At 40.5% G+C, this 10,652-nt stretch overlaps 1 pseudogene; it reads right to left on the reverse strand.

Moving 5' to 3' along the window:
- Positions 1–5,109: 5,109 nt before the first annotated feature.
- On the reverse strand, positions 5,110–5,896 carry LOC136404118 (exocyst complex component 3 pseudogene; annotated as a pseudogene).
- Positions 5,897–10,652: the final 4,756 nt, after the last annotated feature.

Raw genomic sequence — 10,652 nt, forward strand, 5'->3', positions numbered from 1 at the left:
CACCTCATACTTTATCACCAGTTGCTTTGTCTCTGATTATAGCTTCTGTCAGGTCACAGCTCATCATGTGCCTGAGGTTGGAATGCCTGGAAGTGACAGTTCTATGATAAGAACTTAGTCTAAATCAAAAGCAGGATCAAGTTCAATTTCTCTGACAGTGGGCTCTTGAAATGCTCGGAGGAGCAATAGTTGCAGGAGTTAAGGTTCTCTGGCTTGTAGGTTTTCCTCCTAGCAAGGAACACTATATTTTCATAAAAGTGTCTATGTGGGCTTTACCAGATCCAAAAGGACTTGTATTTGATTAGTTGATTAGTAGAAATATTTGGTTAATTTGAATAAAAATTTGCCACATGTAAAATTCTGATGGTGCCAACAGTCAACCAATATCTACTATTATACATTATAAAAAGGGTGGGTCTAGAAAAAAGCTTTATTTAGAGATAACTGCCAATTTAAGTCTTCAGATTTATCAAATTATTTTTCAATCCATCAGATTAAAAAAAATAGTTGCAATAAGTATTGAGATTCATTGGTCTTCCTGTACTCTGTTTTAAGGCTGGAATTTATGATTTTATAGTAGTATGATGCATAAATCCCAAATGCCATTAGTTTATATTTATTGGACAATGATTGAACATGAATTATATATAAAATACTTTTAAATGATTTAAAAATATAACTATATTTTAGAATATTTAGATGTTAAGTTTAACAATAATTTATCATCATACTGTTCATATAGTTTTGTTATTTCCTTCCTAACTAATTTGGTTCCTCATAGCTGTAAAAAAATTTTTTGTATAGTTTTATAACCTGCTTTAGCACATAACACAAACATGGCCCATATTAAATATTACCTACAATCATCATTTTTTTAAAAAAAATCTCTTTTTTTTTCTGAATAGAACATGACATGAGTTCATTGGAGAAATGAGAAAGAATAGATATTAATCATAGTCCCACTGAGTGCTAGTTTCCCCATTCTCCCACTCTGAACCTATCACTCAAGTCTGTACTTTCTCCTTGAGTATAGCTGGCAAAAGATATTGTCCTAATGACCTCTCTTGGGTGCTGGTTAAGCTGGAGCAAGGTCTCAGGTAGTTTTTATGCAGAAATCATTAGGTTGGCTCTCCTAACAGTATCCGAAGATATATACTTCACCAGCTCTAACTTCAGCTTCCTTATGTTGTTAACTTTACCTTGGCCACTGTCATAATAGCCTAATTCTTTTTCAATGGATCTATTTCTACCATACCTCTTATGTCAGACATTGGATTCATTTCTTTAACATTACCAGGTAAAGGAGTGAAGAGTCTAATTGGCTCAACTGTTTTTAACTAAATCTGATATTATTTTGGCCATATCTTACTGATAAGTATAAAATGTTAATTAATTTATTACATATTTTAAAATACAACATATTCAATATGTTACCTAACCATAGTCATTTTGACTGTTATGTTTATTTCTCTAGGAGAAGAAATTACTAATGTTCTGTCAAAAATTCTTGATATTCAAGGTGATACTTTATTTCCTTTTCTTATATTACAAATTGAGATGATGAAACAAGAATTTTAGAAATCTCTTAAATAAATGGTCACATGGCTTCTTTTTTCTTTGGGAATTTGCTTATATGTTTTATGTTTTTTATTTTTTGTAATTATAAGGCTCATTATTGAGATGTAAGAAAACAATGTAAGTTTATGGTATACAATAGTATACAATTAATATGATGATTTGTTACTCATACATATGGTGAAATGGTAACCACAGTAAGCTTAGTTAACACCTCCATCACCTTAGATTATTTCTTGTGTGTGTATGTGCGGGGGGTCGGTAAAGATATTTAAGATCAACTCTCTTAGCAACTCTCAAGTATATAATGCAATGTTAACTGTAGACCTTATCATTCAGTTCTGGTGGACATTAGACCCCTCCCACTGCAAACTTATTCTTCTTATAATTGAAAGTTTGTGCCTTTTGAAAATTTCTCCACCCCAACTTCCTGGTAACCATCATTCCAGTCTCTATTTCTTTTATTTTTATTTTTTTTATTAAGAGAAAGGGAGGCAGAGAGACAGACTTCCTGACTGGGATCCACCTGGCAAACCCACTAGGGGGCGATGCTGTGCCTATCTGGGGTGTTACTCTGTTGCTCAGCAACTGAGCCTTTTTTTTTTTTTAAGCACCTGAGGCAGAGGCCATGGAGCCATCCTCAGTGTCTGGGGCCAAATAACTCCAATAGAGCCAAGTCTGCAGAAAGGCAAAAGGGAGGGAGAGGGAGAGAGAGAAAGAGAAAAAGAAGTGAGAGGGGGTGGGGAGAGAAGCAAATGGTTGCTTCTCCTGTGTGCCCCGAGTGGGAATCAAACCCATGACATCCACATGCCTGGCCAGTGCTCTACCACTGAGCCAACTGGCCAGGGCCTGTTCTCTATTTCTGTGAGATTGACTCTTTCAGATTCCACATATAAGTGATAACATGTAGTATTTTCTTTGACTTATTTACTTGGCATAATGCCCTCAAAGTTCATCCATGTTATTGAAAATGGCAAGATTTCATCTTTTTTTTTCATGAATGTGTATATATGCACACACATAAATAAAATGTGATATGTATTAATACACATGTATAAAAATATATATATCTTGCGTTTTCTTTATCCATTTTGCCCATTGATGGACACTTAGGTTGTTTCCAGGTCATGGCTATTGTGAATAATGCTTCAATAAACACAGGAATGCATGTATCTCTTCAATATAGTGATTTCATTTTCTTTGGATCTATACCCGTAAGTGGTATGGCTGAATCATATGGTAGTTCTATTTTTAATTGTTTTGAGGACACTGCATACTGTTTTCCATAGTGGTTGTACCAATTTACATTCTCGTCAAGAGTACACAAGGGTTCCCTTTGCTCCATATTCTCAAAAACACTTGTTTCTAGTTGTCTTGATAATAGCCATTCTAACAGGTATCAGGTGATATCTCATTGTGGTTCTGATTTACACTTCCCTGATAATTAGTGATATTGTGCATGCTTTTATGTACTGTTACCCTTCACTGTGGTGTTTACACATAACAATTTGTGAGAGAAATCATCATCATATAAAATATCACTATCATGCACATTGCAAAATATTACTGTATTTTAAAGCATGTATTTTATATATTATTTTAAATATATAATTATTTTAAAATTTATTTAAAATTTTTCATAATTATTTTTTAAATTCACATTTTTTTTGATAATGATATTTACAACAAAAATTAAGGTTTTTTTGTATGTTGAAGTGATCTCACTATCAGGCTACTTTACTCCATCTCGGTTTCTTTCTTCTTGAGTTCTTTATTTTAGTCCCTCTCATAATTACCTAGAATATGTTTAAGTAGTTTAAAAAAAACTCACATATGTTTACTTTATGAGAGTATCTGAGAATGTCTTTTTTTCTTTCACATGTGGAGCATTCACATTTTTTTTTTTTTTGGTGTTAAAGAATAGCTAGCTTATAATATTTTCAGTCCTCACAAATCTATAGACTTGTTTCATAATAATTCAGAACAGCCTGGGGCTAATTCAATATATTTTTCTTTTGTTTTTCTACCTGGATGTTTTTATGATTCTTTTTTTGGATTTTATGCTCAATATATTTTTTTTCCATAAGAGTGCATTAGGTTTTTGTATCTATTCCTGAACATTGTCCTGGAAAATTTTAACTCCATTTAGATATGCAGATTGTAACCTTTATCTCAGGGGTATATATGTAACTATATTTATCATACATTTGATTGTTGCTTCTAGTCCATTTTTATGATCATTTTTGGAGATGTGAAATAACCATTTTTGTACACTACATTTATCCTATTTTTATTTATAGTTTTCATGTCTGTTCTATTTCAGTGTATTCTGATAATTCTAATCAATTGATTAGTTTCTTTTCTTTTCTTTTCTTTTAAATCCACTGATATTTATTGGGGGCATCCATTCAGTGATGTAGCAGAAGGACCATAGCTCGGGCCTGCACCACACAGAGCACACCATGTCCGTGTGACCGAGAAGCCCAGCGCTTTGACTGTGACTGCGGCTGAAGGCAGGTACACCGCAGCTCCGTGCACAGTGAGAGTGTCCCTTCCTCTTCCCCACCTGCTGCAGCCGTCCTTCATGATGGCACCCGTGCTGGGCGGGCTCTGAACCGCGCCTTCTTCCCTTCATTTTTAACCACTCCTTCTTCAAGCCGACGGCGGTGCTTCGGAGGCCAGGCGTTGTGGACCAGGGCGGTCGCGGGCTGGACGCAGCGGTGCGGGCGCCGTCATTTCTCCGGAGCTCCTCCTGACACAGCGGAGCTTCGTCTTTGTGTCTGCCTCGGGAAGAGTTCACTTGCCGACGACGCAGAACTAGGACCTTTGCTTTCAAATCTTCATTTATCTGAGCAGCAACTCAGGGATTCTGTCTGAGCATCTGGAAAGCGATGGCCCTGGGTGTCATCTGGGAGTGCCCCATCGTGGTCAGCTTCAGGCTCGGTCCCTCTCATCTGGTCTTTCCTGTTAGTTTCCAGAGCTTTCCACAGACAGGCAGCGATGGCTGACCCGTAGGTGTCTAGCAGCTCGGAGACCACGTTTGGAGAAAGCGAAGGACCCTGGGTGCTGACATCCATGTTTCCCATGCTCTGTGCTCACGTGGGTGTTTAAGCCCCAAGTCAACAGGCCATGATGTTGTCTGCCTCCAGGACCCCCGATGCGTCCCCAGCATCTGTGTGTCAGGACCCGGTGGCCCATGATGTCGTCTCTTCCAGCCCCCCCTCCGCCCCCCCCCCCCCATGCGTCCTTGGCATCTGTGTGTCAGGACCCGGTGGCCCATGATGTCGTCTCCTCCAGGCCCCCCGATGCATCCCCAGCATCTGTGTGTCAGGACCCAGTGGCCCATGATGTCGTCTCCTCCAGGCTCCCTGATGCGTCCCTGGCATCTGTGTGTCAGGACCCGGTGGCCCATGATGTCGTCTGCCTCCAGCCCCCCCCCCCCCCGATGCGTCCCCGGCATCTGTGTGTCAGGACCCGGTGGCCCATGATGTCGTCTCTTCCAGGCCCCCCCGATGCGTCCCCGGCATCTGTGTGTCAGGACCCGGTGGCCCATGATGTCGTCTCCTCCAGGCCCCCGATGCGTCCCCGGCATCTGTGTGTCAGGACCCGGTGGCCCATGCTCAAGAGATTCCTGAAAATCTCATAATGGGGAAGAAAACAATGAACCGCCCGTTATTTTTCTTTACTAACCATGAAGTTGTGTAGGATATGGTCCCTTATGATGTCCAAGTGGCCAACGAGCCCATCTTGTCTCCCTGGTGTCTGCTTGCAGTGCCCCGGGTACTAGTAGTTACAGTTCTGTCCAAGATGGCAAACATCTTTCCCTTCCAATTATTGTGCCTCCCCGAAGGAATGCAGCAAGTTTGCTTTTCTCAGTCCAGTTATGTACCTGTCAATTTTTTCTTTCCTTTCCACGATCCTGACAACGGACACAGCAAGGTGGGGTCAGGGCGGCCGGGTCCCTGAGAGCTCTGCGGAAACACCCACCCACCGCTGCTCGGCTTGCCGGTCGCAGAGTCCTGTGCGCTCCCGAAGTGGCCGTGCTTGGGGGTCATGTCACGTGTGTTCCCATGGTCCTTGCGGTGCTGGGACATCAGCCACTCCGGGAGCACTCCAGGGTCCCCAGCTTCCGGCAGGCCCCGCTGGAGCACCCGTGTGCAATGAGGTCCTGGGTTCCTCTCGCAATCTCGGGCCCCGCGCGAATGTTCTGGAAGCTTTCCATGGCAGCATGAGCTGGATGTGTCTTACCACGCCGTCCTTCATGTCCTTGAGGCACCCAGACGGTGTTGGGCCTCTGTCTCCTGTTCTTGCGGACGGACATCCACCAGGGAACACTGGTGTCCTTCACGTCCCTCGTGCCCTGTGGAGCCGGCTCAGGCCATGATATCCCCTCTAACTGTGACTGGATCCTGCCTTCAATCGGGCCAACTTGATTAGCATAGCTTAGATGCAATCTTCTGAGGCGTTTCTGCTTCTGTAATGCTGTTTTTATCGATGGCTTTCTAAATTTTAATTTTTTTCTTTGCCTTATTCAGCTGTTATTTGTTTTCCTAGTAATATCAGGAACAGTCTCCATATTTTATGTCCTTAACTTTGCACAACAAATATCCAGGCCCAATGTTGGATTTTGTTCATATATCAGTCCAACCTGGTAGTTATCATAAACGCAGTCAGAAACTGCATTTGCATCCCTTCACTGTGCCCAAGGATGTTAACAAAATTCTTTTCTGGGAGGTTTTACAGAAGAAATTGTTAATGAAAGGTGACATTATCAGCTCTGAGATTTAGCAGCTCAAAAGTGCATTCCAAATATATTATAAATGGACTATATTTCAGTACAGTTTATTCTCTGTACCCAGTGATGTTGGTTTGGCAGGGGTCAGTGTTCCATTTCTAATTCTTCACTCAGCCTTTATTCTAGGTGTGTGTGTGTGCATGTGCATGTGTGCCTGTGTGTGTGTGTGTGTGTGTGTGTGTGTCTGTGAGGGGGTGTCTCATGTCTGCTTCCATGCTGGTACTACTGACCAATATGTCAGAAAACGCTCCACCACTGGTCCTCCTTTTATTGCATGTGGCTGTCTGATCGTCTGAGCACTGTAGCTGTCAAAAAGGGTTGTGAAATATTTTCTGTTCTCTTTTTCTTTTTTCATTGAGAGTAGGGGAGATTCAGAGACAGACTCCCATATGAACCCCGACCAGGATCCACCTGGCAACCCCCATTTTGGGCTGATGCTCTGTCCCTCTGAGGCTGCTAGCAACCAAGCTATTATTAGCACCTGAGGCAGAGGCTCCTCGGAGCCATCCTCAGTGCCCAGGGCCAATGTGCTCAAACTAACTGAGCCATGGCTGTGGGAGAGAGAGAGAGAAAGAGAGAGAGAGATAGAGTAAGAGGTATGGAGAGGGGTAGGGGTGGAGAAGCAGATGGTTGCTTCTCCCGTATACTCTGACTGGGACTTGAACCTGGGACTTCCACACACCTGGCAGATGCTCTACTGCTGAGCCAATCTCTGTTTCCTATTCAGCCCATCCTCCCAGGATTCATACTTTAAATTTGAGGGGTTCAAATAATTAATTTACTAGATCTTTCAGGCTTCAGATGACACTTTCTCAATGATTGTGGCATGGGAATGTCATCTTGCCTTTGTATTCAGTGTTGTTGCAGTTTCTTCTTGATTTTATTTTTCTTTAACCATTTCAATAGGGATTTGAGAAAAAACAGTGGTTAGATTTCTGTGCTAATATCATATAGTTAGCCTAGAATTTCCCAAACTACTATTTTTAATACCCATATAATGTTAATAATAGCTATCTTTAACATTTGAAATTTTCTGTACATTTGATGAGATGTACTATTCATCATTTTTTCTAATATGTGTAATTTTGATATAATAAATTTATTTTTCTTTGTTGACCTCTTTTTGTTGCAGATACTTGGTAATGGCTTATTTCCTGTCGGGGTGGAGAAGAAGATGGTCACTTCTCCAAGGCTGTGGCACCATGTGAGGAATGAAGGAGATTTCATGGTTTCTTTGTACAATCTCATTACACTCCAAAAGACAACATGTATTAAGACAAAGGGTTGGTTGTCTGGAGTTGTTGTTAAGCTGCAAATCAGTCCTCTGGAGCTCTGGAAAGAGCTGTTTTGTCACATGATCTGACTTCTAAGTGCAGGTCATAGGTTTATTGGACCCTCTGTGACCTCCCCAACTGGGAGTCCCTTCTCATTCTCATGTTACTATTTTTGGAGAAGAAAGGCACATGTTATTATTTCTCAAAGCTTGAGTTTATAAGCTCCTCATTAAAACACTGACCACTGACCTTTTATCTGCAAATGCTTGTATTCAAACATGTAACAAAGAAATTTCTGTTCGCCCTCTGGCATTCAAATCTGTGCAATTTCAATAGTTTTACAAAATGAAATGCTGTAAAAAAAAACAAACCCTGACCTCTGTGTTAAGCAACCTTATAGAAGAAGCATATAAAATGGACATTCCTTAAGTCCCTTAGTGTTGTGAGCTGTAGAAAGCAATAAATTGCCTTTGCAGATACTTGTAGTTCCTCAAAGATTGTCGGAGACTCAAAATGCCCCTATTTTCAAACTTTTTAGAGACTGTGCCCTTGTTTTCCTGCCTCTCCAAGGCTGTGGCACCCTGTGATATACGGTGCTGTTTCACTTGATGTATCACCTCCTGTGGACTGCAGCGTATGTTTTCTGTGCCAGTTATATCAAAATAAAAGGATCAGAAAAGACGAAGATTTTTCTCTAATGGTTTGCTTATGCTCACATATTTGTTTTTTATACCCAGCACTAACTATGCCCATTTTTTTCCTGGAGTCATTTTATTATTTTCTGCGGGCTTAGTGAATTGTTTCTGTGAAAATATTTTAGGAACCTCAAGAATGGACAGTGTGGAACTAAGAAATATTTGGAAGAAAACCAAATAACTACACTGCTGACCACGTTTACGGGAGTGATTGGGAATGAGCTGCACTGTGTGAACCCGTTGTTTGACTGACACTTAGATCCTCTTTGTGGTGGCAACTTAGGGTGCATGGAAGTACTGGGAAAAAGACACCATTCTGTCTTGTGGAGTCTAAGAATGTCCTTTCATCCTCAAAATACAGGAAGCATTTTATGAGTAAATCATGAAGCCCAGCTTGTAGAACTATGCTTTTTATAAGAATTCATAAAGCCCCAATCCCTCTTCGTTTAGCACCACTTGGGGCCACTCTGTCCCGTGGTGCTTTTGCTCTCTGGCACCGATGTAAGAACCATTTACTATAAAACGCATAATACAACACAGGTCATTATCCTGGGGAATTTTAATGTTAATTCCTCATCTTTTATTTCCCCCTAAATTTTTATTGACTTAAAGAGAGAAAAAGGAAAGAGAAACATAAAGACAGAGAGAAACATAAATTTGTTTTTCCACTTATTTATACATTCATTGGTTGATTCTTGTGAGTTCCCTGACTGGGGATTGGACGGGCAACACTGGCATTAACCAAATGAGCTATCAGCCTGGGCTTGTTTCCCATCTTTTTAAGGGATATCTCTCCTTTTGCATCATCTTTCTCCCTGGATTACTTCTTTTCTTCAAAAATATATACATGCAACTGATGTAAAATGAATCTAGAGCTGTTTCTCTTTAGGGACAAGGCTCTTTTAAATGTAGAGGATGAACATGTTCAAGAATGAGACACAGAAGAAATAGTAGTATGAGAGGCCATAGAAAACTTTTTATTGGTTTTTCTTTTTCTTTTCCAAGTGAGAGGAGGGGAGATAGAGAGATAAACTCCCGTATGTGCCCTATTGAGGATCCACCTCACGACCCCCATCTGGGGCCGATGCTCTGCCCATCTGGGGCCATGTTTGCAACCAAGCTATTTTTAGTACCTGAGACAGAGGCTCCATGGAGCCATCCTCAGTGCTTGGGGCCTATGTGCATGAACCAATTGAGCCATGGCTGTGGGAGGGGAAGAGATAGAGAGAAAGGAGTGGAGAAGAAGATGGTCACTTCTCCTGTGTGTCCTGACTGGAAATCAACCCAGGACATACATACACTGGGGCAACGCTCTACCACTGAGCCAATTGGCTAGGGCCTGGTTTGTCTTTCTATGCCTCTTTTCACCATCAGACATTAAGACAGGATCAGGAGGTAAACCTAAAGAATAATACAAATGATAGCTAACATTTACTGTGTACTTAACATTAGCCAGTAATTTTCCAAGTCCTTCCCATTTAGTAAAATATTCAGCCTTACAAGAACTTGGCCTATTCTTCTTATATACTCGAAGGGGAAAAGAAATTCTTGGTCTCTCTGGTCCATCCCCCTCTCAATGGTAGGATAGAAGTTAAGAATTTGGAGCCCAATAATTATTAGTAATGAGATGAGTTCCTCTGCCAGCTTCTCTTCTATGTGATAACATTTATTGGGGAGATAACATTTAACTAACTGAGAAATTGAGGATTCAAAATTTTGTACAATGCTTTCTCTGTCTCAGAGACATTATAAGTATATGGAGATAAAAAAAAGTCTGTGGACAATAAGTTCTCTACTTTGTATAAAAGGGCTTCTTTTTAATGTGTTATTGGAAAAGACAGCTTTTAATTTGATTGCAATCTTAAGCCCCTGAGCATATAGGTAGAATAACTCATACTCAATTTTACTGTTGCTCAGCAGTTGGGTCCTTGATTAGTTTCTTCCCTTTAGTCAATATTAGAGGAAATTACCGAAAGTAACTTTTTTTTTCTTTTTTAATGGCTTTCTGGATCTACTGGCAGTTGAATTCACTTAATGGGCATTTCAGAATCTATAATTTATCTCTCTCTTAAATTTTCTTTTAAAAATACTACTATTTCTCCCAACATAAGTACTCTTATGGTCTCCATAAATCTTAATGCTTGATTTTAGAAACGTCCTGAAGGTCTTTTCCCCAATCTGAAGATGACAGAATAGGATATAACCTAGCATTTCTGGGTCTGCTGACACTGAGGCCCCTTTATGAGGACCTTTACTTAATTTGTGAGATACAATGGAAACATACTATATGAAACTTTATAGAAAGATATCCTC

Source organism: Saccopteryx leptura, chromosome 4 (genome assembly GCF_036850995.1).
Source record: "Saccopteryx leptura isolate mSacLep1 chromosome 4, mSacLep1_pri_phased_curated, whole genome shotgun sequence".
In the NCBI taxonomy this organism is placed as follows: Eukaryota; Metazoa; Chordata; class Mammalia; order Chiroptera; family Emballonuridae; genus Saccopteryx; species Saccopteryx leptura.